The sequence below is a fragment of the Saccopteryx leptura genome, chromosome 13, assembly GCF_036850995.1.
Source record: "Saccopteryx leptura isolate mSacLep1 chromosome 13, mSacLep1_pri_phased_curated, whole genome shotgun sequence".
Lineage (NCBI taxonomy): Eukaryota > Metazoa > Chordata > Mammalia > Chiroptera > Emballonuridae > Saccopteryx > Saccopteryx leptura.
The window spans coordinates 16,329,759-16,355,887 of record NC_089515.1 but is presented as its reverse complement, the minus strand read 5'-3'; the positions used below and the strand labels follow the sequence as shown (position 1 = coordinate 16,355,887).

The 26,129-nt window shown below is 44.6% G+C and overlaps 1 protein-coding gene across 1 annotated transcript in view; it reads right to left on the bottom strand.

Annotated features, from left to right (window-relative positions):
* The window catches only part of GPAM (glycerol-3-phosphate acyltransferase, mitochondrial), a 57,746-nt gene extending 34,494 nt beyond the window's left edge, over positions 1–23,252 (bottom strand). Inside the window, exon 1 of the mRNA XM_066355090.1 lies at positions 23,031–23,252. The gene's annotated coding sequence lies outside the window, so the exon portion shown is untranslated. The remainder of the gene's footprint in view (positions 1–23,030) is intronic.
* Between the last annotated feature and the right edge of the window lie 2,877 nt (positions 23,253–26,129).

Here is a 26,129-nt window from a genome sequence, read left to right as displayed (position 1 = left end):
TCTCCAGCAGGAGTCCCTTACTTCAACCTCTCCAACTGTCCCTAGCCACGCCAGGGACACTCATACTCCTAACTGTACTCGTTCCACCACTTTCCCCTGAATTCTGTCACTCCTTCCTGAACTAAATCTCCAAACCTTCCTTAATCTCTCCTGCCCTCGATAACCCTACTCTCCTGTAAAATCTCACAGATTTACTGTGGTACCACACCTTGGGTCTTTATCCATTGTGTCATTTTCCCACAAGATAATGAAGCCATCATCAATGTCAGTGACTTGCCTCAGGCTCTTAGGTCGCAGCACAGTACTAGTCTATTAAACAATCAATTAATACTTGTTGAAGCTGAGAAACAAGAAGAAAAACAGGAATTTCTTCTGTTGAACTTTCTACTTCTGTTTACACATTTATCCCAAAATGCAGGTGTAGCTCTTTTTTAAAACAAGGCCAAACAGTGGTTGTGGTTATATGCCTCTTGAAGTTGAAGACCCAGTTTTTATCAATTCACGTGCACCTGAGCTCCAAGCACATACCTAAGTACTCAAGGTCTATGTTGACTAGAATAAGATGAATTGTAATCTCAAAACTTCATTAAATTTTATGTACAGATTACTGGTACCTGACCAAAAAATGAAAAGAGAAAAGGAAGGGTGAGGCAAAACCTCAGGGTTTGAGTCTCTGCTAAAGAGAAAGTAATGAGAAATGAAGCAGAGAAAACATTACAGGAATTAAAAGGTAAACCAGAGGGGAAAATTCGATTGTTACATGACATTCCTTTGTAGGTCTCTTTTGTAACACCCATTGCACAAGGGTTTACTCTGCTTGCAGGAGATGTGGATTGCACATCTTCAGGTTACTTAATGAGAATTGTTTTGGAAACAAGGGACACCCTTGGTGGCAATCTGTCTTATCAACATAACCACAATAACTTCAAGTAACCCAGTCCAGCCAGCCAAGATGGAGTAACAAGGACTGAATTTTCTTTCCTGCTAAGACAACTAAAATAAACCAGACAAAATAAATAAAACAGGCATCAGTGCAGGAGACTCATTCATTAGGGGAGGAAACCAATGAGATGAGCATCATGCTTGCTTCAGCTTACCGTCTAGAGCAGGGGTCCCCAAACTATGACCCGCGTGCCACATGCGGCCCCCTGAGGCCATTTATCCGGCCCCCGCCGCACTTCCAGAAGGGGCACCTCTTTCATTGGTGGTCAGTGAGAGGAGCATAGTTCCCATTGAAATATTGGTCAGTTTGTTGATTTAAATTTACTTGTTCTTTATTTTAAATATTGTATTTGTTCCCGTTTTGTTTTTTTACTTTAAAATAAGATATGTGCAGTGTGCATAGGAATTTGTTCATAGTTTTTTTTTATAGTCCAGCCCTCCAACGGTCTGAGGGACAGTGAACTGGCCCCCTGTGTAAAAAGTTTGGGGACCCCTGGTCTAGAGAGAGAGTCGCCAGGATGGCATGCAGAGAGGGGGAATCCAAGGAGAACGAGGCAGACTCCCTGAGTTGAGGGGATAGAAATAGGAGACCAGGAAGGCCAGAGCAAATGAAGCTGGGGGAGAGGACCCAAGAGAGAAGAACTAGCCAGAGAAAGAGGGAGCTCTGGAGACCTGCAGAAGGTCTTGCTCCAGTCTTCAGCTATTAGCTGAGGAATGTGAGGAAGGTACCCAAGGCCAGGGCAAGCAGTGCCTCTATAGAGAGAGGAAAGCACCAAAGCTTGCAGGAGGCAGGGAATTGTTCCTGTTCCCACAGGCCAGAGTAAAAAGTACAGAACAGAGGGGAAGTACAGCGTAATTTCACAGGACAAGGACTAGAGCCTGACCCTGGCACCCAGACTGGAAAACCTCATAGTTCATGACTCAGAAGGTCTTGCTATTCTGAACCTACCTAACTCATCTTAAAGTCAGCGCCAAAAGGATCAAACCCTTTCCGAGAATAAAGCATCCCAAAACAGCCCAAGAATACTTAGAGGAAATCAAATATATCCAGCACCCAACAAGGTAAAATTCACAACGCCTAACATCCCGTCAAAGATTATGAGGCATGTAAAAGAGAAGCAGGAAAGAATGGCCCATAATGGGGAGAAAAATCAATTGAAAGAGATGCAGAAATGATTGAAGTGCTAGAATTAGTAAACAAAAACACTGAAAACAATTATATTCTATATGTCCAAGAAAGTACAGGAAAAATTGAGCATATTAAGTAGAGATGTGGAAAATCTTTAAAAAGACCCATACCAAACATCTAGAGATTATAAAGCCATCACCTGAGGTTTTTAACAAACACAAACCTCACTACTATGGGGACTAACAACAGATTAGACACTACTGATAAAAACACTAAAGAACCTGTAAATATTGCAGTAGAAACTATTCTAAATAAAACAGAGAGCGGATGAAAAGAATAAAAGTAAAAATAAACAGTCTCAGTGAGCTTAATAAACACGCAATTGGAGTTCCTGAAGTAAAGGGGAAATATGACTGTGATGAGAGTTCAGGGAGGGCAGAAAAATCTTTGTAGAAATAATGGCTGAAAGCTTTTCAAATTTAGTAAAAACTATAAACTCACAAATCCAGGAAACTCAACAAACTCTAAATAGAAACATGAAGAAAACTACAGCAAGAAACATCACAATTACATTTTGTAAAACCAATGATAAAACGAAAATCTTAAAAGCAGTCATGGGGGGATGGACATTACTGTGCAAAGGATCAAAGATGAGAATGACATCAGACTTCTCATTAGAAAGTTGCAAATAAGTATACAGTGAAGCAGCAGTATTAAAGTACTGGAAAAAAACTCAATCTAGAATTCTTCCTTCAAATATACATTTTTCAAAAGTGACAAAATAAAGACATATTCTGACATATGACAGCTGAAAGAATTCACCATCAGCAGACACTTCCTAAAATAAATGTTAAAAGAAAATCTTTTAAGTAGAAAGAAAATACAATCAAATAAAAATCTGGGTCTACACAAAAGAATTAAGATCTCAAGAAATCATATGCAAAGAAAAGTTTTTCTTCCTTTAAAAACATCTTTTAAAAGGTAACTGCTTGGTGCAAAAATAAAAACAGTGTTTTGTGGAATTGATAATATATATGTAGAAATAAAATGTATATGACAACAGCACAGCATCCAGAAAGGGGGAAATATTCTGTTGTAATATTCTTATACTAAGCATAATAGGATCCAATGTACTTGAAGGTAAATTGTGATAAGTTAAGATGTACACACTAACTCCTAGAGCAGCTACTATAAAAGCAAAACAAAGAGCTAGAGGTCATACATCAGCAAAGAAAAAATAAAGCAGAATTATTTTTTAAAGGGCTCGCGTGAATCTAAAAGAAGGGAGTAAATAAGGATAAAATAAAGAAAGAATAGATGGGTTATAGAGAAAACACACAGCAAGATGGTAGGTTTAAATCCAAGCATATAAGCAATCACCCCAACTAAAAGGCAGATTAAAATAAAAGCAAGAACCAACTCTATGCCGCCTACATATTTTAAAAACTACTTTAAATATAAAGGCAAATAAAAGTCAAAGATTGAAAACCAATGTACCATGCTAATGTTAATTAAAAGAAATATAGCCCTGGCTGGTTGGCTCAGTGGTAGAGCGTCAGCCTGGCGTGCGGGAGTCCCGGGTTCGATTCCCGGCCAGAGCACACAGGAGAGGTGCCCATCTGCTTCTCCACCCCTCCCCCTCTCCTTCCTCTCTGTCTCTCTCTTCCCCTCCTGCAGCCAAGGCTCCATTGGAGCAAAGATGGCCCGGGCGCTGGGGATGGCTCCATGGCCTCTGCCCCAGGCGCTGGTCTCAACAGAGCGACGCCCCGGATGGGCAGAGCATCGCCCCCTGGTGGGCGTGCCGGGGCGCATGCGGGAGTCTGTCTGCCTCCCATTTCCAGCTTCAGAAAAATACAAAAACAAAAACAAACAAACAAATAAAAAGAAATATAGGTGGTTATATGAATATCATACAAAGTAAATTTCAATACAAAAACTTTATCGCAGGCCCTGGCCAGTTGGCTCAGAGGTAGAGCATTGGCCCAGTATGTGGATGTCCCCAGTTCAATTCCCTGTCAGGGCATACAGAAGAGACCATCTGCTTCTCACTCCTCCCCCTCATCCTTCTCTCTCTCTCTCTCTCTCTCTCCTCCTTCTGCAGCCACAGCTCGATTGATTTGAGCATGTTGGTCCTGGGCACTGAGAATGGCTCCATGGATCCTCCACCTAAGGCACTAAAAATGGCTTGCTTACGAGCATAGCCTAAGATGGGCAGAGCATCGGCCCTCGATGGGGGTTGCCAGGTGGATCCTGGTCGGGGCACAGGCAGAGTCTGTCTATCTCCCCTCTTCTCACTTGGAAAAGAAAAAAAAAAAGAAATAAAGGGGATCCTTTTATAATGATAAAGGAGTCAATCTGTAAAAGGAAAACCAATTCTAAACATTCATGTCTCTAATACAGAGCTTCCATATATAAATGAATCTAAAACTGGCAGAATTGCAAAGAGAAATAGAAACAATAATGATTATAAACAGCAATTTCAATACCCCTCTCTCAGTAACTGACAGAGCAAGTAGACAAAAATCAGTAAAGATGTCCAAGAGTGGCACAATTCTGTCAACCAATTTTCCCTAATTGACATTAAGAACACTATACCACACAGTATAAATGTACAGTGCACTATAGGAACACTACGCCCAACAACAGGAGAGTATCTTTCTTTTCAACTGCGCACAGAACATTTCCCAAGACAGACCATATTCTGGGCTATAAAACAAGCCTCAGTAGATTTCGAAGAATTCAAATCATATAAAACTTATATCCTGACCACAATAGAAATTAGAAATCAATAACTTAAGGGTATCCGAAAAATATCCATATATTTGGCAACAAGCACACTTCTAAAAATAACATGGGTTTGCCTGTGGTGGCGGAGTGGGATAAAGTGTGGACCTGGAGCACTGAGGTCGCTGGTTCAAACACCCTGGACTTGCCTGGTCAAGGCACTTATGGGAAGTGTTGCTTCCTGCTCCTCCCCTATTCTCGTTCTCTCTCTCTCTCTCCTCTCTATAAAAATGAATTTTAAAAATCTAAGAAAATAATTTAGAATAACAGGTTAAAAGAGATACAAGAAATGAGAAAGTAGTATAAACTGAATATTACAAACACGCATCAAAAGTTGAGGGAGGGCTAACGCAATACTTAGAAATTTATAGAAGTAAAACACCTATATCAGAAAAGGCCTCAAATCACTGATCTCGGCTTTAACCTTCAGAAAGTAGCAAATAAAACCCAAAGTAAGCAAAAACAAGAATAAAAAGTAATAAAAGACAGAAATCAATGAAATAGAAAAGTAGTAGAGAAAAAATTATTGAAACTGAATGCTGGTTCTCTGAAAAGATCAGTAACATTGACAGACCTCTAGCCAGATCAATAAGATTAAAAAAAGAGAGAGAGAAGACACACATTACCAATAATGGGGAATGAGAAAAGTGATGTCACCACAAGTTCTGCATATAGTAATTTAGTTTTTGCTTTGCCCAAACTAGTTGACTTTTGTTTTCAGGGTGGTATTTCAAGATATCAGAGTTTCTGCTTTTATAACAGGTGCCTGACTACCTTCTAAGGGCCCATGACATGAGCAGCTTAGAGACCGATCCATGGAGCCCTATGAACTGACAGCCTGTTCTGTGCCGAGCACCTTTTTTTGGAACTAAAAATATATAGATGAAGATGTCACACGTAGATCCTGCGCTTGGGAATTAATAGTCTAATGACCTACGGCACGCTGGAGGGAGACAGTAGGGAGAAAGTAATAGACAAGTTAAGTATATGAAATTACAAAAAATTATGAAAAGCACAATGACAATCCAAACCTCATCTGTCAGAGAATAAGACAGGATGACCGACTTCGAGAAGGTGGTGGGGGGAAGGGACTCACTAAGGGAGAAAGAAGCAGGTGTGTGGAGGCTGGAGTGTGAGATGCACCTGCCATAGAAGAAGTCCAGAGGGGCACAGAGGCTGGCAGAGAAAACCTCACGGTGAGGGCTGAGGTGGGGGAGGCGGCAAGTGGCAGGGAGAAGGGTGGGAAGCCAGAGGGAAGCCAGAGGGGCCAGAGAAAGGAGGGCTTTTAAGCTAGAGTAAGAAGTCTGGAAAATTAACAATAAACTGACATGTATCATAAATGCTGTGGAGGAATTCAGAGGCCTTCTACCCTGTAAATATTAGAGATGGGTGAGTGTAAACAGAAGCTCAGGCCTGTGGGCTTGAGGAGGAATGGGCAGTGACTTGGGAACTCTGATGTGGGCAGGGGCCTCCTAAGACCAATTGGCTGCAGAGGATTGAGGTGAAGTAAGCCATTTCATAAGCCACCATTTAGTGAGCACTTACTATGTGCCAAGCACTGTTCTAAGTACTTCATAGGCATCATCTTAAGCAAGCTTCTGTATTGTCCCTGCCACAATCTAGAAAACATAGCCCATGCCAGGCAGCCAGGAGTAGATTTTATTTCTGAGACCTCCTTAGAAACGTCTGGTGAGAGCTGAAAGAACGAAAGGGGATGGTGAGGGAGCCCTGAGATGAGCCAGGTTGGAAGATCACCGCCCTCCCTGGAGTAGTGGGGTCACTACCCTCCAGTCGGGCTGGAGTGACAAGTCAGCTTGTTAAGAGAGCCAGGAGCCAGAGCGCCTAGCTGACAGCTGGGACCCAGGAGAGGGGGCTGCCTAGAAGGCGTTGGAGTGACAGAACTGTCACTGCTGGAGATGTCCCTGAGACAGAAGGCACCCTCCCAGGCTTTTCCCTCTTCCTGACAACCAGTCACCTGCCAAAACAAACCACAAGGTAGCCTGAAAAATGGGTTAGGCACTCCCATCCACAGGACAGCAAGTAGGGCAGGGAAGGATGGGAGTGGGTCTGAGGGGAAACCAGGAAGGAAGGCACCACCTCCGTACAGCGCCAAGAGCCAGGAACTGGCATTCACCCCATTTCTCACATGGGAAAAGTGAGGCACACAACTGATTAATTTTTCAGGCAGCCTATGTTAGCCTGATAATTAGGACTGGGCCACCATATCCCAGGTCCAAAAAGCATGTTTTTATTCAACTCCGTTCTATAAAGTACTCAGATGGTATTGGCTTAAGAACTGAGTTACTCCTCGGGATATCAGTAGATATAACCCTGAGTCCTTTCAGCAGAATATATCAGGGCTATGCCCTGGGTTCCAACCTTGGTTCTCTCACATACTGGCTGTGTGACCCTGGGCAAGTAATTTAACCTCTCTGGGCCCTAATTCTCTCATTTTAAAAATGGATTTGCTAATATCCACTTACTTATTGCATTATTATGAGGTAAAGTGGAATAATGTATAAAAAACAATAAGCAACATGCCTGCCACATGGTAAGATTTACTAAGAGCTACCGTCATTGTTGTTAGCCTCTTTTTGCAGAGACTCTGAGGACAACAGAGAGATCCTATGCCTTTGAGCTTGAATCCTGGTAAAGAACTTGTCCCCAAATCTTTCAAACTCATAAGAACCCTTAAAGTCCCAATGTTTCTGAGTCAGTCATGATGAGCTAAGTTACCATATAATAACAAATGTCTCATTGTCTTAAGACAACAAAGTTTATTTCTTATCTCTGGTGGAAGTTATTAGGGGCCCTGCTCATAAAGGTCACTGATGGGGAACTCCCTCATGACCCGTGCTTCTGCGATTCCTGAGGCTGGGAACCATGCATTCACTGAGCCACACCCTGGCTCTTAATTTATACATCACTCCTATGCCTGTTTCATCAGCTAAGGTGCCATTTAAAGCAAGTGGATGAAGAAGTATAATCCTATCATGTGCTCCAAACGAGATAGCTAAACATTTCCGAACAACCCCCATGACAACCTCAGTGAACCTTCCGGTGGGGCTGGAAAAAGCAAAAGTCCCAATACAGAGTGAAGAGGTTTAGTTCCTTCTAACAGGCCAGACCACCCTGCAGGACATTCCACAGTCTGTCTCTGTCATACCCAGAACTGCATCTCTGCAGACAGCATGGGTCTTTTAGGAGAAACTTTTGTTCCTGAATATCGCGTAAGACCATGTCCCTGACAATCACTGTTGGTTCTTGGAAGATATCATCCAAGATGTTCTGCAGAGCTGAGATGTTGGCTGGAAATGAAGCCTCCTGTCTACTGGAAGAGGGATCCTAACTGGAACCAGAGTGTGCGTGCCTGCTCTTATCCAGAGCCTTTCCACTGTTGTGGAAACTGATGCCAGATTATTGGGTACTGACAGCTTGTTGAGCAAGTTCAAGCTGTTGGTGTGAAGCCTCTTCTTGCTTTCACAACTCCATGCCCTTCTGGGTTTCTTTCAATCTACCTAGGCTCTGTAGGTCATGGGGGAGCCATGTATGCAAGCTTGGTAGAGAGGGACAAGCAGATTACCCATCCCCCGCCCCCAGGACACCCAGGACACTCTCTGGACCAGAGTAAGGGGGCAACATAAGAAACAAGGGAGACTCGGGGCCCAGGTCTCCAGCGGTGACGGTGGCCCCAGTGTGGAACTGAATGCCACTATTGGGAACAAGGCGGAGCAGGGGCTGGGAGGCAATCACACACGTGCCCAGTGCGTTTGAAGGAACGAGTATGGAAATACTTGAAAGGGGAAGCTAGACATGGCTGGGGACAGATTCACGTTTATTTTTACCCTCAGAATTAAAAAAAAAAAAAGGTTATTTGATGAAGAGGACAAAGTAAAGCAAACCTACTTTGCATTTGGATTATCCTTTTCGTAATGAGTTTCAAGTAAGCTACAACTTAATAGTCTAATTGGGAGGAGACTCAATCTAAGTTCAGTTAAGACTAGTTTTTAGAATACTTTTAAAAATAGTTAGCATTATTGAGGACACAGAGCGCTAAAATTTTCTTTTGGAAAATGTATTTTCTTGGATGTTCTAAACATACGCCTTATAACTGTCTTTGGCTATAACTTACAGATTTCTCCAAAGAAGAGGTTTCCAAAGTGAAGAGTGTTATCCACCCAGTTAGCACTTGTCTAAATTATCTGGTATAAAGCAAAACCTGAATAAGTATAACCCAACTGACTGTGGTTTTAACCAAATACTTTCTGACAGTCATCATATTATTCCATGCATTTAAAATCTATTATAATGATGACCTCCAGAATGAAAGTAAGATATGGGATAAAAAGCTCTCCATCATTGGGGTCACAGGGTCCACTCCCCTCAAAGTAACCCTACTTTGTTATATAGCTGATTGGGTGGGTCATGGAGCCTGACCTGTCAATCAGAGTGACTTATACTTGACTTATTCCTGTTGCACATTCATTTCTGCTTAGATGGCAAAACATCTGTCCCTGTTGTATAATTATTTGTTACTTTTTCCAGAGGCTCTCTTCTGACCCAGGGTTCCTAATTTATCCCAGGAACACATATGTAAATTTAACACACATACATGAATGGTAGAATTCCTAGTCACCACTAGAGGTAAGGATGGGATTAAATAAACCTTACTATCCATAATGTTGGCTTTTCTCTAGGTTATTTACAAAATAACATTTTTAGAGGATTGTCTATCTAGATTTCTAGGTCACCTGGTCATTAACTATGAAATAAATATAATTCTAGGTAGAGGGTGAATAATATCTAACATCCCATCAATTGATCAAATCCTGGAATGAATGAATTTTAACTTCCCAGAGATAAGGTTTAGTTAAACTCTACAGGGCTATGACATGTCTTATTATATAGAGTGTGAATTTTATAATGGTGGTAATAGTTATAATAATAAACTTCTCCACTTGGTCAGTAACCCCATTCCATAAACCACAGTGGCTCAGCCAAATTATAATTAAGCATAATCATCTCCTCTAAGTGTGACCTGCAATCTGCTTCTATTTACAAAACCAGAGGCAGCATGTACAGGAATCCTGTTATTAACTAGGCCACCGTGTTGTAATCATGGCCGCCACACAGACACATCCAAAATGATAGTTCTTCTGAATCATTAATTATAGCTTTATAAACGATATTACCCAGAACTATTAAAGGGTCTTGGACTATGTGCATGTGAGCTTAATCTATGGTTTTAATCTCTCTGTGCCTCATTTTCCTCATCTGTAAAACAAGACTAATAATAATACCTGCTTTATAGGGTTGTTGTGAGGATTAAGAGTTAAAATACTTAAGGCACTGGGACAGTGCCTGGCGCATGGTGGGCACTATGCAATGCTTGCAGGTATCCTAAGTGTTCCTAGGAAAATGTCCAGTCCTAGAAAAGGAAGCCTTTATTTATTTGATCCAGGTATTGATCCTTCTTGCTTTCACAGGTCATAATCAATAAATGCATTATCTTAGAATCACAGGCTTCCTCAGTTCCAAACACCGACAAGCTTTCCTTTTCTAGTTACAAATTTGTGTGATTTTCTTTTGATAACTGTACAGATGGTTCCGGACTTACAATGGTCCAACTTAAAATATTTTGATTTTGATGCTGGGAAAGCAATATGCATTCAGTTGAAACCATACTTTGAGTTTGAATGTTGCTCTTTTTCCAGGCTAGCGATATGTGGTATGATACTCTCCCATGACACGGGGCTGTGGCAGGAAGCCACAGCCCACAAGCAGGAGGTCACAAGGGTAAACAACCAGTGCTCTGCAGTGCACTGTGTCGCCAGCATTCTCTGGATATTGCATTCTGCACAGGTTTAAGGTAGGCTGCTGGACTATGATGCTTAGTAAGTTAGGTATATTCAATGCAATTTTTACTTGCCATACGTTTATCAGAATGTAACCCCATCGTCTGTTGAGCAGCATCTAAACCTTGATTTAATCAATAAAACCTTTTAAGCAGTAGCTCCTAACTTTTTGGAGTCAGGGAATCGGATAAAACTCTAGACTCTCTCCTGAGTGGGGAAGGATGTGCATGTAAAAGTTTACCGTCAGGTTCAGGGGGTTCATAATGTCCCTCTGAGGTCATTTATGGACCCCAGATTAAAAATCCTAGTTGGAAAGCATGACTTAAAAGATGGCCAAACTGAGTCTTGTTCTTTTCACAAGGTCTACAGAAAGATGAGACAGAAACACATATTTGCACATTGTAAAGGAAGTATGAATTACTCTCAGCCAGCTAAGTACTTTTCCAATAAAGGGTTTCGATGATGATGAAGGAGGAGGAGAATGAAGGAGGGAATAAGAGGAGGAGGAGGAGTCCTTCACAATGGAAAAAGGTGGGTAAACCAAAGGTGTACTTTTACCTCCGAGTGAGCCAAGTATACAGCTTTCAAACTGGGAGCACTGGATGGCTGTTATTATAGCAACTCTGGAGGCAGTTCGAGTAACTGATTGTATCTAAAGCTTTCTTTTCAACCTCAAACAGGTAAAATATTATCACTGGGGCTCTTCACGCCTGTTCAAGGATTTGGGCACAAAAGAAATGTTAATTATGGGAACTGAGCTGTGAATTCTGAGTGACCCTCGGGACCAAATGATTATCTGGTGGTCTTATGTTGCTGGAAATTTATTAGAGGGTTGTAAGATTATATTAACTGATTTTCACCTTAAGTGCTCCACCTGGAGAAGCATTAAAGGCTCCTGATAAGGACTGATTTCAGAGAAGTAACGACATCAGCCAGAAGATCTTTTGGGTGAGTCAGGGGTCCTGTGAGGAGAAGAGCCCAACGGAGGTGGCCGTGTCTGGCCAGGGTGGTGTGATGTGCCTGCTGGCATCAAAAGTTGTCATCTATATAATTGGGGCTCACCAGACCCCTACTCACCATCGGTTTCTGACAGTCACCAATGCCAGAGACCAAAGAGGAAGAATACCATATTTACAATAAATGTCATAGGATGAGGCCAAGGACCCAGTTACATTTCTGCCCCATTATGGCCTCGGATGGCACCCCAGCCTCTAAGAGCCGGACATCTTCTCAGGGTCTGCAAGTGTCGACATGCTCTGACTCGTGCTACCCTCTGGGCCTCATCCTCCGTGTCTCCCCTCCCTCACTCTGCCGCCAGGTCCAAGGCCATCTCTCTGCTCTTGGACCATCCCAAGTCCATCTCTGGTGCAAAGGCTCTGTATCTATTGTCCCTCTGCCAGGAGCACTTCTTCTCTAGATAGTCGCAAGGCTGACTGCTTCTTAGGTTCCGGTATTAGCTCAGTTAGCAATTTTCTATCCCCTGCCTTGTCACATCCTTCCATATCATTCTATTTCATTTTATTTATAGCACTTATCACTCTCTGAAAATAATCTCTTGGTTTGTTTTCTTCACGTTGTTGATATTCTCCATTAGTGTGTGAGCTCCCAAGAGGAGGCACCTTCTATGCCTTGATCACTACTGTAAGCCCCAGGCTTAGCACAAAGAAAGCACCTGATATACATCTGTTGGATGAATGATGGCCATAATGGCTACTATTTATTAAGCACTTAGTCCAGGGGTCCCCAAACTTTTTACACAGGGGACCAGTCCTGTGTAAAACTTTTTATACTGTCCCTCAGACCGTTGGAGGGCCGAACTATAAAAAAAACTATGAACAAATCCCTATGCACACTGCACATATTTTAAAGTAAAAAAACAAAACAGGAACAAATACAATATTTAAAATAAAGAACAAGTAAATTTAAATCAACAAACTGACCCAGTATTTCAATGGAAACTATGGGCCTGCTTTTGGCTAATGAGATGGTCAATGTCCAGTTCCATATTTGTCACTGCTAGCTGTAACAAGTGATATGACGCGCTTCCAGAGCCGTGAGGCGTGCATCCCACGTAACCGGAAGTAGTACTGTATGTGAGCAACACCACGCTTTGCGGCATCCGCATCCTGTGCTCCTCTCACTGACCACCAATGAAAGAGGTGCCCCTTCCGGAAGTGCGGCGGGGGCTGGATAAATGGCCTCAGGGGGCCACATGGGGCCCGCTGTAGTTTGGGGACCCCTGACTTAGTCTGTGCCCAGCACAAAGCTGTAGGTTTTTCTAAATAATATCCCACAGAATTCTCACAGGGACCCTCCAAGATAGGTTTGTACCTGTTGTCCTCATGGTACAGATTAGGTTGCAGAGAGGTTTTGCAGCTTTTCCAATGTCAAAGCTAGCTTGCTGCAAGCTAGAAAGTAACCAGGACCTGATTTAAACCCAGGCATGTTTGACTGAAACACGCATGCTCTTAATCAGGGAACAGCACACTTTTTCTAGAAAGGACCAGATACAGTGTTTCCCTGAAAATAAGACAGTGTCTTATATGATATTAATTTTTGCTCCTAAAGATGCACTATGTCTTATTTTCAGGGGATGTCTTATTTTTCCATAAACAAAGAATTTGTTCCATGAACAAAGAATTCACATTTATTGTTGAACAAGAAATCAACATTTATTAATATACTGTAGTCATGTCATCACAAACAACAGCATAACCAGCCAAACACTGAACTCCATCAAGAATTTCTTGTGACTCTATTTCCATGTACAACAATCTACCTGGTTTCCCCAAAACTAAGACAGTGTCTTATATTAATTTTTGCTCCTAAAGATGCGCTAGGTCTTATTTTCAGGGGAGGCCTTATATTTCTAAGCTTGAAAAAAATTGCACTAGGTCTTATTTTCAGGGGATGTCTTATTTTCGGAGAAACAGGGTAGTAACTGTTTAAAGCTTCACAGGCCATATGGTTCTCCATGTAGCAACGACACAATTCTGCTGTGTTATGAAAGCAGCCTTAGACAATACGTAAACACATGGGTGTGGCTATGTGCCAATAAAACTTTATTTACAAAATGTGGTTGGCAGGATGTGGCGCAGGGGCCATAATTAGCAGATCCCTGGTTTTCATCATTATTCTATATGCCATACTAAAAGGAGTGGTTTTTTTAAAAAGGATAAGGGGAGTAAAAAAAAAAAGCATTAAAATATGTGCTCGACGCCTAGTGAGCCCTCTGTGGATAAGAAGGCCAGAGATGGATAAACTAAGCTTAAAAAGGCAAAATCAGCAATCAGATTCTGGTAGGAATTTTGACTCTACTGATTCAACTTCTCGACTGAATAATAACCATCACTTAGGACCATGGTAGAGTTTAATTCAAACAAGGTATTCCATTTTAACCAAGGTTCCATTCGTGTTGTGATTACACATGCTTTGACACGCCAACACTTACACAGATGTGCACAACCTTCCACACCCAGCAGGCCCCAAAGGCTCACTGCTGAAGGACAAAGTATACCAAGTCGCTCTGACTGCTTAAATGCTTCCTCTTTCAAACTTTGAGCCTGAAAAGTGGCCTTTCTTTCTCAAGCAAACATATGAGTTATTGGCAAGAGGTAAAAGGCAAGATATGGATCACAGGTGGGAGAAATCCCTGCAGCCTCCCTTGGAAGGTGACCGCTGTTGGGTTCAGTTGTTCCGTCATTCAGCGTGGCTCTTGACAATGAATATCAGAACCAAAGCAAAAGATCAACTCCCAGTCCCTAGGGTTTGGGTTGGGAGGCCAAGGTTGAACCCTATTAGAAGGTGGGAGACAGGTACAAAGGCGACAGTGTCTATGGTGCTTGTCTGTGTGTAAGTGACAGGCTGTGGGCTGGAGCCTTGTGGGGGCGTGGCTTCCTCTGGGCACTCTGTTTTTCTCTCCCAGGTCATTCATTTCTCTTGTACCCTGAAGAAAGAGTCCCTCTGGAAACAGCACAAGGTTCTTAAGCCAACTGGCATTATTTCCTCAATGTATATATAATTATCTAAACATGGGCTCTAAATGTTTGAGCAGGTGACAAAAATTAAGCTTTGGTTCAGCTCCTGAACCTGCTCCGAGGCCCATCTGTGCACTTGGACTATGTACTTGTCACATCCAGTTTGGCAAAACCCTGCTAAGTCAGCTTAACAGGAACTGCCACCTTCTCCGTTTAATGAGGAGCCTCCTTCTCTGCCATCCCCGCAGGTGATGTCTGATCCCTCCAGCCGGTCTGCAGCAAAGAAACCTGTTAGGTCAGTTTAGCCAGAACCCCCTTGTCCCTAAGGTTACCTCTCAGTAATTCTCCATCCACTGACCCTCCCCACCTGCTCCTTGGCTATCTATTCCCACTCGTTCATGCTATATTTGTGTTTGAACCCATTCTCTCTCCCTGACCATAAAGTCCCACGGTGGTGGTTCCTACCATATTGTGATTGCTCTGAATAAAGTCAGCCTTACCACCTCTAACAAGTATTGCTGAACTTTTTTTCTCTAGCACAGTAAAGCAGCCCCAGCACAGAAGAACCAGCATCCAAAGGGAAATCGAGAGATGCAAGATCTGTCCCAGCCCCGCGTTCACCGGCATTGACGTCCTGGGCACCCCGTCCCCTGGCCTCCCCTTTCTGAACCTGTTTTCTTAACCGTAACGGAATGAGTCAATCTCGTGCTTTCTCATCCATCCAGACATCTATCCTTTCTCATCTTTTTGTGATCTGTTTAATATGTTATATTTCTAATTGTTCCTAGTTACTATTGAAGATGATTCGTGTTATTAATAAAAATGGATTTCTATTGAGCACTTAATGTTTACCTGGATTGTGTCATAGGCTTTCTGTGTGTCCTAGTACTTAATTCTCACACTCTCCCTGTGAGGAAGGACCCTGTGATCTCAGACTTCACAGACAGGTCAGCTGGGTTCAGGTAGGTGATATAATTTCCCCAAGGTCAGAGAGCAAGTGGCAGAGCTGGGATTTGAGCCTGAACCCCCCATCTTTCTCTTTCTCTCTTTTTTCTCTCCCTCTCTTCTTTCCTTCTTTCCTTCCTTCCCTCCTTCCTATCCATCTTTCCTCCCTTCCTTCCTTCCTTCTTCTCTCCCTTCCTCCCTCTCTCCCTCCTTCCCTCCCTTCCTTCCTTCTTTCCTTTCTTCTTTTCTTCCTTCCTTTTTTTCCTTTTTAAGAACTACACTGTCGCCTGACCTGTGGTAGTGCAGTGGATGGAGCATCCACCTGGAACACTGAGGTCACCGGTTCAAAACCCCAGGCTTGCCCAGCCAAGGCACATATGGGAGTTGATGCTTCCTGCTCCTCCCCCCTTCTCTCTCTCTCTCTCAATCTCTCTCTCTCTCTCTCTCTCTCTGTTGCTTTCTACTCCTTTGCCTCTCTAAAATGAATACATAAAATTAAAAAAAGAAATGAAGAAGAACTACACGTCTTCATGTACCCTGTAGCTGCTGGTCAATGTTTGACCACGAGGAAAATGCAGATTCCATGTCTTGAACTCCATGACGCCTCTCACCACATCAGGCTACCCAATACCAAGATGCTGTCCTGGAAGAGGTGGTGCAGGAGTTTCCATGGATGTCTCATGGTCTTTGCCCTTGAGAACCCAAGAGAAACCCACTGCACAATCAGTGACCTGGGAGGAGCAATGCCGATAACACACAGAGTCTGAGTTCCCTCAACCTTGATGCTTTTCTACTGTCATTTTGTGCACTAGCAGACACGAAACAATGGCATCTGCAACTCTCTGGTTATTGGAGATTCTTTTTCTTTGCTAGGGTGAAGCAATCCCTTTAAGGATGAACTGAGTCAACAATCTGGAGATACAAGAGATCCTGGGGGTTCTCCTTAAAACAAACCAAGATTTTTAAGAAGGCATATCAGTGCTGGCCTGATCAGAGAGAGGTTTGGAGACTCCTGGTGGGATAAAGGTAGATTCCTAGAGATAGTAGAGCCAGGATGATAACATTGTTTTGCATGGATCTGATTCTCTCGGGGATGGGGAAAGAAGAAGGGGAATAAGTTTAATTATTGAATGTCTACTATGAGCAAGGTGCTTTTATTTATGCTGAACATTAGGTCATGCTTACAACAGGTAATGTTGACATTTTACAGATGATGCTAGGAAAAATCTAAACAGGGATTCTATCTCTCTTTTTTTTTCCATTCTACTTCAATGCTTGTGTAGACAGCAGGCTAGCTCTAACTCAGATTTTCATGATGTAAATGGCTTTTTCTCAATTGAATGTTTGTGATAAAATATTTAGACTGCTAAACCTAATACAGTGCCTAGCACATAGTAGGAGCACAGTATAACAGGACGGATTAACAACTAATAATGTCGGTGTTTCAAAGTGGGTCTATATCACCTGATCCAATAGTTCTCAACTAGGGTTGATTTTGCACCACAGGGAACTTTTGGAAATGTCTGGAGATACTTTTAGTTGCTACAAAAGAAGGGAGGGTTACTGCTGGCATCTAGTGGGTAGAGGCCAGGATGCCACTAAACATCCAGCAATGAGCAGGACAGATCCACACAAGCAAGGAGCTGACCCATAACCTCAATCGTGCTGAGGTTGAGCAATGCCGATAAACCGTCATGTCTTACGGATGAGGAAGGCAACTATGACCCTGAGAGATAAAGAGACTTATATTCCCAGACCCATACAACTGATTGATGGATGGCACAGCAGTGATGAGAAATATCCCCTGAAACCTTCTGCAATGTTCTTGCCAGACCTCAGATTCCTGGCCAGCCAGGGGGCTGCCTGCTATAAGAAAGATAGGTCCAGAGTGGATTAAAAAGCTTTGGTACATATATACTATGGAATACTACTCAGCAATAAGAAATGATGACATCGGATCATTTACAATAACATGGATGGACCTTGACAACATTATACGGAGTGAAATAAGTAAATCAGAAAAAAAAAACTAAGATGAATCCATACATAGAAGGGACATAAAAATGAGACTCAGAGACATGAACAAGAAGGTGATGGCAACAGGGGCGGGGGGTTGGGGGAGGGGGGAGGGGGTGAAGAAGGAGAGAGGGGTTAGGGGAGGGGAGGGGCACAAAGAAAACAAGATAGAAGGTGACAGAAGACAATTTAACTTTGGGGGAAGGGTATACAGCACAATCAAATGTAAAAATAATCTAGAGATATTTTCTCTCAACATATGTACCCTGATTTATCAATGTCACTGCATTAAATTTAATAAAAAAAATGCTAAATATAAAAAAAAGAAAAAAGAAAAAAAAAAAGAAAGCTAGGTCCAGTGGAAGAGACAGTGTTGGCACAACAGCCCAGACAAACGGAACATAACTAGGTGGATTCAAGTGAACCAAGCCTGTTGTTTCTCAGTTTGGTCATCTTCTCAATAAGCAGCCCAGGGAGGTCCCAGAGAATAAGGAGACCAACCTTTGGAGCTGAGGGCTCACCTAGAGACCTTGGCTGCCCCCAGGTTCCCTGAACTCCCACTCTTTCTTTTTCTTTGGGTTGCAAATCAATGACCACAATCATTGAGTCAAGGAAAGAACTTTCTTTTACTAATTAAATAGGCAAAGTAAAAATATGAATGCTCATGCGGTCATATTCAGTCAAGGTAAGAAATGGCTAGCAGCTGATTCCAAAATATATGCAGTATTTGCACAATCCTTGTCATCAATGACAAACTTAGGCAGCCTAGGTGCCGAGAGAAGTGTTGGATCCCAGGGAACAGATGGGCAGAGGGAGAAGAGGACCCTTGACCTCAAGAAGTACTCAGTTCAGACGTGAGAGTCTCTTTGTGATGAACATCCCAGAGCAAAACCAACACTGCAACATGGGTAGAAACCACCTCCCCTTGCAGCTGAACAGTTAAGTGTGGCACAACTCTCTTATTTTAAACAACTCTGAACACAGAAATACTTTACCGCAGCCCAAGAATTTGGACTTTCTCACGTGTCTCATTGGGATTTGGCCTGCCTGATGGCCATGTTTCTTTCCTATCCATTAAGCTTCCTAGGGGACCTCCAATGCCCTGGACCATATCTAAAATGACAGGATAACCAACTGCAATATGGGACTTCATTGAATTATAGCAGATTATTTGACCCCAAAATCCCTTAACTTGAGCAGGTGGATGGAGGCCCCTGAAGGGCTACCCTAGGCCAGCGGCCTCTGGGCTGCATCTAAGTAGAAGCCAGAGATCTGGGTTAACATAACTCTGAAGATTGACTTTTATCTTGAAATTTCAATGGAAAATTAAACATCCTGATAACACTGAGTACTAATGGCTTTTATTTCCACTGCAACTGCTTTCTGAGACGGATAATTCCCCTTTAGATTTTCATGAGTTTGGCCCAGAAATCAGATACTCAAGGCATTAAACATACAGGAGCTGGGGACGCCAAGAAAACAGTAGTGTCTATTTAAGGATTTGGCTGCCACAGCCGGCTTAGTGTCCTGGGTAAGTAAGTGGAATTTGAATATATCAGCTCTGCCACTCAGCTGCAGACCGGGAAACCAGACACTCAGAAAGACACCCTGGGGGCTCCCGCTTGGGTTTGGACATGGGTGTTAACCTTGGTGACAAGCAGCTTGTTGGGCAACGCTTCCCATGCTTTGAGCTATCACAGTGCAGTCGACTAAGGGATGCTAACTTTTTAATTCTGCCCAACCATAATATTAAAATTAAAGCTCCACTGGCAATCAAAAAAACAAAACAAAAACGCCATCATTTGATAAAAGAAAGAAGGCTTTAACATTTCGAGAAGTGGGAAAGATTGACTCTCAGAACAAAGGGAAGTTCTTCAAAATCAAATACAGACAGGTAGATTCAAGACTTTGCTACTTTGTTCTAGTTCTTACATTACCCTGGACCGGAGAACATATCATAGACTGGCACCCATGTGCAGTCTGGAAGGTGGACACTGTGAGTAGCTACTGCAGCCTCCTGGAAAACAATTAGGTTTGAGGCCCAGAAAGTATCCCAGGGCAAGGACAGGGACAGGGGAGGGGGCGGCAGTGGGGGGACAGGAGTTGCCCCGAGAAGAAGCTTCTTTGCTCTGTGGTGGCACTTTCCACACTGTAAAGCTACACCGAGCAGCTTGTTTAATTACCCATCTCTTCCACTGGGCTTTGAGTTCCTTGAGAGAAGTGCCCTGTTGCCCTGAGTCATGGAGCTAATTAGATGCGGGGTGGGGATGGCGGCATAGACATTTGAAGGGGCAATGGCAAACACCAGGGACACACAGTCTTGTTTCCTGAACCCATGCAATCTGAGGAGTAGAAGGCACATTTGGTTTTATCTAATCATGCCTACCATTTCTGGCTGGCGTAGGGAACGGGGCTCCACCTCCATCCTACCTGGCAGACCCACCCTGACCATTATACCACAGGATAACTAAAATGTGTCCCAAGGAGAGCGTGATGGGGTTCAGGACTGCTGCTGTACTGGGGACATGCCAGGGGACAGCTGAGCAAAGGCTCCGCTCCTGTCCTGTGGTTCCCGGGGCTGTCCCAGCAGGAGCAGGGCTGGGTTGGGGAGCAGCCAGACTCCTGCCCGCCTGCTGATTGACCCCCTTTGGTCTTCCCATTGCCAACTCCGACAAGAGCTCTCAGTCCAAGGTTTTCAGCTTTCCCAGGCCCTTGTTCCACAGAGTCCCTTTTTGGAACTGACTCAAAGAAAACACCGTCCACACTGTTAGCAGCAGCGCCGGGCGTAAGTTCCACAGCAACAGCCCCTCCCTGCAGAGAAAGTCCAGACCACAGGGAAGTGGGTGTCGCTTTCTTTCAAGACTCATTTTGGAATTTTTCTTTTTTTTTTAAGCCAACCTGATTTCTGGCCGAATGCTGAAGCCCAAGCCACAGAGCCAGCCTCAGCTAAACTTCCCACCAGCCAAGCAGGCACTGGGCGGAGGCCCAACGCAAAGCTCACTGAGCAAGTGCACTGAGGCAGGGAGAGTGAGCGGGGACACGGTTCTCCCCCATGCTGCTCCGGAGCCCAGGAGCAATGATGGGCTGTTTTCATTAGCAGTGGCTCAGCGTGCAACGGGGAGCCCCGTAAGGTGTCTGAAGTGCTGCTCAACCAGCTCCACATTGGTGGCGTGAGCAAGGCTGCGGGTTCTGGGAACTGAATGGTGAGGGTGGGCTTCCCATTGTAAATATCCTTTCATTTTTCCTCTTATGAGCTGTTAGGGGAATTTGCCCAGGGTCCTAACTTGTTATTCAAATTCTCTTTGGAAATGCTCTTGGTCTAATGTATTATTTACTGCATGGAATCTCCGTTCCTTTCTCAACTTCCAGCCCTCCGGGGTTCTGCCACCAAACAGAGGTTTTCAATCCTGAGCTCATGTGAAGACAGTTAGGTGCCTTGAAGTATCAATCTTACTGTCTCCCCCGCCCCCATGATCGCTCCCTTCAGGAGTCACTGGCTAAGATACTAAGCCAGGGACTAAGAAAGTAGTCCCTGGGAGGTTCTACTAAGCACTCTGGCCAGTAAGCCATAGGTGAGAATTGGCTAAAGAACAGCTAAAGGCAAGAGTGAGCCCAGGCAGGAACAAGGAGAGGAAGAGACAAAGATGGAGGTCAAGGGGACAGGGTCACCCACAGAGGACGGAGGGAGGGAACTGGAGATGCTGGCACCACTAGGCTTTCAGAGCCTGAGGCTGACCATTGCCTGTCCTCGTTCTCCTGGGGCCTGGCCTGCTCATCACCTCAGCACTTCCCAGAGCTTTGGGCTTAGTCTGGGAAAATGCTAACTAGCACTTCTTGGCCAGAGCTCACAAAAGACACTGAGTGCAACGCAAAAGGAACATGGGGCTCCTGCGGGAGGCCCAGTGGGTGGGGAAGGGGGCAGCCTTGGGCACATTCATGGGCAGCCAAGGAAGACAATGGCCTCATTCCCAAATCAGCTCCCTGCTCCCCGCCCAGCCTGCCTGCTCTTGGAATTTCACAAAAAGAGAATACTGCCCCCAACAGGGCTAGTCATCCAAGCTAGACATGGGGATCAGGACACGGAGAAATCTCTTTTCTGTCCTCAGTCCCTGGCTCAGGGACCTTCATTTGGGAAGAGTGGCCCCCGGGGAATGAGGATGCTGGGCTGAAGGGCAGGAAGGAGGTACTGGACACTCCTGGGTTCTGCAAGACAGGCTCGGCCAATTCCGCCCTTGGCCTCTTGCCATCAATGGAGACAACTGGGAAGAAGAGCACTGGACAGCGAGTCAGGAGGCCCTTGTTTAATCTGGCTCTGTATTGTTGTGAGTCAAGAACATCATAAAAAAGAGAGAAAGAGAGAGAGAGAATCATAAACACCAGAAATGAGCAACTCAGTTCTAGGATTTAGTCAAACACTAGAGGATGAAAGCAATATGATTGGAAATGTTGGGAATTAAGACATCCACCAAGACTAGAGAAAGGAAATACAGTTGGACATGGTTATTTCTTAACCTAAAATGCACAGGGAAAGGTCAGTTTTAAGAATACCGATTTACCGTAAAAGCATTTTTTTTCCATTTAACATCAAAATGAAACTGTCGTCCTTGTTTTTACATCACGTCCTTCCTTCCTTGGCCACCTCCAGCCAAACTTAACAAGCAGAGAGGGCGAGGGTCATCCCTTCATCGCACCTGCACTCCGGGAGGTCTGAGCCTGCTGGTACCCCTGAGTCCCAGCTCTCCTCTGCAGGAAGGGAGTCCTTGGACATACGCTCTGCCTGCCCAGGCCCAACCCGGACACCACCTCTGAGCTGGGAACATGACGGGAGTGCCAACAGACGAGGCTCACCAAACACAGATGCCAAAGTGGGAACAGCTCCTCACAAAGGAGGTGCCCAGACTCACTTCTTTCTCTGCACCCAACAACACAAGGCTTGGTGCCACCAAGCAGAGCCTTTGAAGGCCATGTCCCACTCGCAAATCAGGCTTGAGGACATTTCAAGCTGAAGCTGTTGGATTTCTCATAAAGTGTCCAAAACCCTCTGCGGATTTGGGGGGTCTGAGCCAGAGGGAAAGACGACAGGGCAGCCAAGAGACTAGCTAGACATCAGGAAGGGTTTCACCGGGAGCAGAAGCACGCAGACGTGACCGCACCACAAGCCAAGCTTATGCCTCTTCACAGCTGCAAATGACTCATGCCTTGGCTTGGTCTTTCTGAAGGATTCCAAGATTCTAAGTTCTCCTTCCATCCACGTTCTTTCCCTCTCCTGCTTTTCATTTTGCTACTCCAACCTCCCCTACCCTCTACCCGTTTCTAATGTCAGGACATCCTAAGAAATTGATTAGCCTCCAAACAAACAAGCCAAGTTGTTTTTTTTAATACCTGTATCTTTGACTCCGTGGTGTCTGAGGAATTATTTCCAACTGGTTGCGTAGCAAAGCTGCTCCAGACTCTGGCGAAGGCAGCCCCAGCCGTGTGGGAGGAAAGCCCCGCCGGCTGCCCGTTGGTGTGGCCACAGGCTCAAGGACACTGGGTACTTGGCAGCAACCACCTAAGAATCCCCTAGGCGGCAGCGAACTCTCCCAGGTCAGTTTTGAAACATCCCAGCAGGAGGATGCCTCTTTAATCAAATAATAACCAGCCAGAGATAAGGCCTGCTAGGCCGAGCTCAGCCAGCCAATCACATGCTTCCTTCCGACTGCAGGGACAAACAGATGCAGGCTTCTGGAGTGAGTTTCAGGGCTTGTTAGAATTTAATGATGCAGCTGCTGCAGGTGGTGTCTTCCTGGCGGCGCATGGTGGGGACTTTCTTATCAGAGGAGTGAGGCTCAGAGCTCAAGAATCTCGTTCTCAGCGGAGACACAGGGCCCAGGGGCTACAGCTGGGCATCCTGGGTGATCCCACGGGGCACCCAGCTTTTAGCCTGGGGGCTTCCACTTTGCCCAGAGTTCTTGCTGCTGCCAGGAAGCCAGGCCTGAGTGGGGCCGAGCAGGGCTGGGTCACCAGAGGGTGAGCACATCTGACACCCGAAGTGCAATTCACTGACTGTGACCCTGAAGAGGTTGTGGAGCCCCTAGTGACTTGCTCTCATGTGTTGGAGATGCCTAACACATATTTCCTATGGGTCCTTAATTGGCAGTGTCCTCGAACCTCTCTATATCCTTCATCTTTCCGGCCACCCTCCCCTCCAATGCTATCAGTGCTGCTGGGCCACAGGAGGGTCATAAAAAGGGTAGGTTCTAGGGGCTACACAGATCTGGCAGTGAACAATGGCCCTCCGTGCTCTTAGCCCTGTGACTTTGAACATGTCATTTAGCCCCTTCCTCTCCGAGTTGCGGCAAGCATTAGAAGGAAGGACTCTGGGCGTCCCTATTAGGCTATTAGTTACTAGGTTATTACAGGCCCTGAGGAGATGGAGACAAACCTGTACAGGGCATGGAGGTATCAGAGGTCAATATGTAAAGGACCTTGAGGAGAACCCTTTTGTGCTGTAACACTTAGCCATCAGCAGAATCAATTTTAGGACATTTTCTCACCCCCCAAAAGAAACCCCTTCCCATTAGCAGCCATTCCCCACCCCCACCCACCTCTGCCAGCTCTAGGCAGCCACCAGTCTACTTAGTGTCCCGTGGCTCTGCCTGCACTGGACAGGTCTGTAGATAGAGTCACACACTATGTGGCCTTTGTGACTTGCTTCTTTCAGTTAGCAAAATGTTTCCAAGGTTCCCTTTATTCCTTTTTCATTGCTGAATAATATTCCATTGTATGCATTATGCCATAATTTGTGTATCCATTTATCTATTGATGGAAATTTAGATCATTTCCATGTTTTGTTTTGTTTTTCATTTTTCTGAAGCTGGAAACAGGGAGAGACAGTCAGACAGACTCCCGCATGCACCCGACCGGGATCCACCCGGCACGCCCGCCAGGGGCGACGCTCTGCCTACCAGGGGGCGATGCTCTGCCCATCCTGGGCGTCACCATGTTGCAACCAGAGCCACTCTAGTGCCTGGGGCAAAGGCCACAGAGCCATCCCCAGCGCCCGGGCTATCTTTGCTCCAATGGAGCCTTGGCTGCGGGAGGGGAAGAGAGAGACAGAGAGGAAAGCGCGACTGAGGGGTGGAGAAGCAAATGGGCGCTTCTCCTGTGTGCCCTGGCCGGGAATCGAACCCAGGTCCTCCGCACGCTAGGCCGACGCTCTACCGCTGCATTTCCATGTTTTGGGGGCTATGAATAATGCTGCTATGAAATTCATGTACAAATGTCCACTCCCTTTTATGCACAAAATTACAGCCCATTGCAGGAAAACAGGAAGGAAACAGAGCAGGGGATAGAACAGCCTTGGAAGGGCTTCTCTCCAGCCAGGAGCTAGAATACCATAGCCACGGCTGAGGATGGTATTTGAAGGTTTTCACAATACAGAAATCTCTGTCACACACTCCCTCTCACATAACCCTACAACCCTGTGCATAAGGGAGGTATTATTTTTATTGCCATTTTAAAGATGAGATCATAAGAAATAAGAAAGTTTGAGTAACTCACCAATAGTCACCCAGCCAAGAAGCAAAGCCAGAATTAAGTCCTGTGTGTTTTCCACTCCGGCTCTCCACACACAAAACAGGTCTTTATTCTTGCCTTACATACTCAGTCTTGGTTTCTAAGATGCATAGTTCATGGAGGGAAGGGAGGGAAGAATAAAAAAAAGAAGCTTCATTGTTATTTATAGAGAACATGACAATGAGGGCAACAAATAGTTGTGATTGTCTGCATTTTAAAAACTTATACATAAGGCTCAGAAAGATTAAATATCTTATCTAAAGGCACAGAGCTATTGGGGATGTAAAGTACAGCAAAGGGAATATAGTCACTAATGCTGTAATAACTACGTATGGGGCCAGGTGGGTGCTAGAAATATCAGGGGAAGCACTTTGCAAAGTACATGCTTGTCTAACCACGATGCCGCACACCTGAAACTAATACAAAATAATATTGAATATCAACTGTAATTGAAAAATAAAATGAAAAACAAGATAAAGGCATAGATCCAGTAAAGCAGCCATTGAGAATTTCAAGGCAGATCTGTGGTTCCCAAACACAGGTTGGCTCAGCTTGCGTTCTTCCTAACATCTAACTGAGAACAGCGGGGGTCTTGGGTGTTCAGCCGGGAGGAAGGGTAGCCTTGCAGGGGGCACTGCGAGTCAGCGTAGGTCTCAATGAAGAAGCCACCGTACACAGCAGAGGGTATGGAAGGGAGCTGGGGAACATGGAAGTCTGCTGATGCACAGTGGGGGGGAAATGGCTATGAAGAGAAGATGAGCAGGAAAGAAAACAGAGAGAACGTGGGGAAGAGTTCAGTTGAAAGGTTGGCCAACTTCCCAGTTTGTCCCATGGCCAGGAATGTTTCATCCAAATCACTGAGGTCATTTGATAAACAGTAAGAACAGCCACTTGATGAGCAATAGAAACAGATGTTCTGGGTGG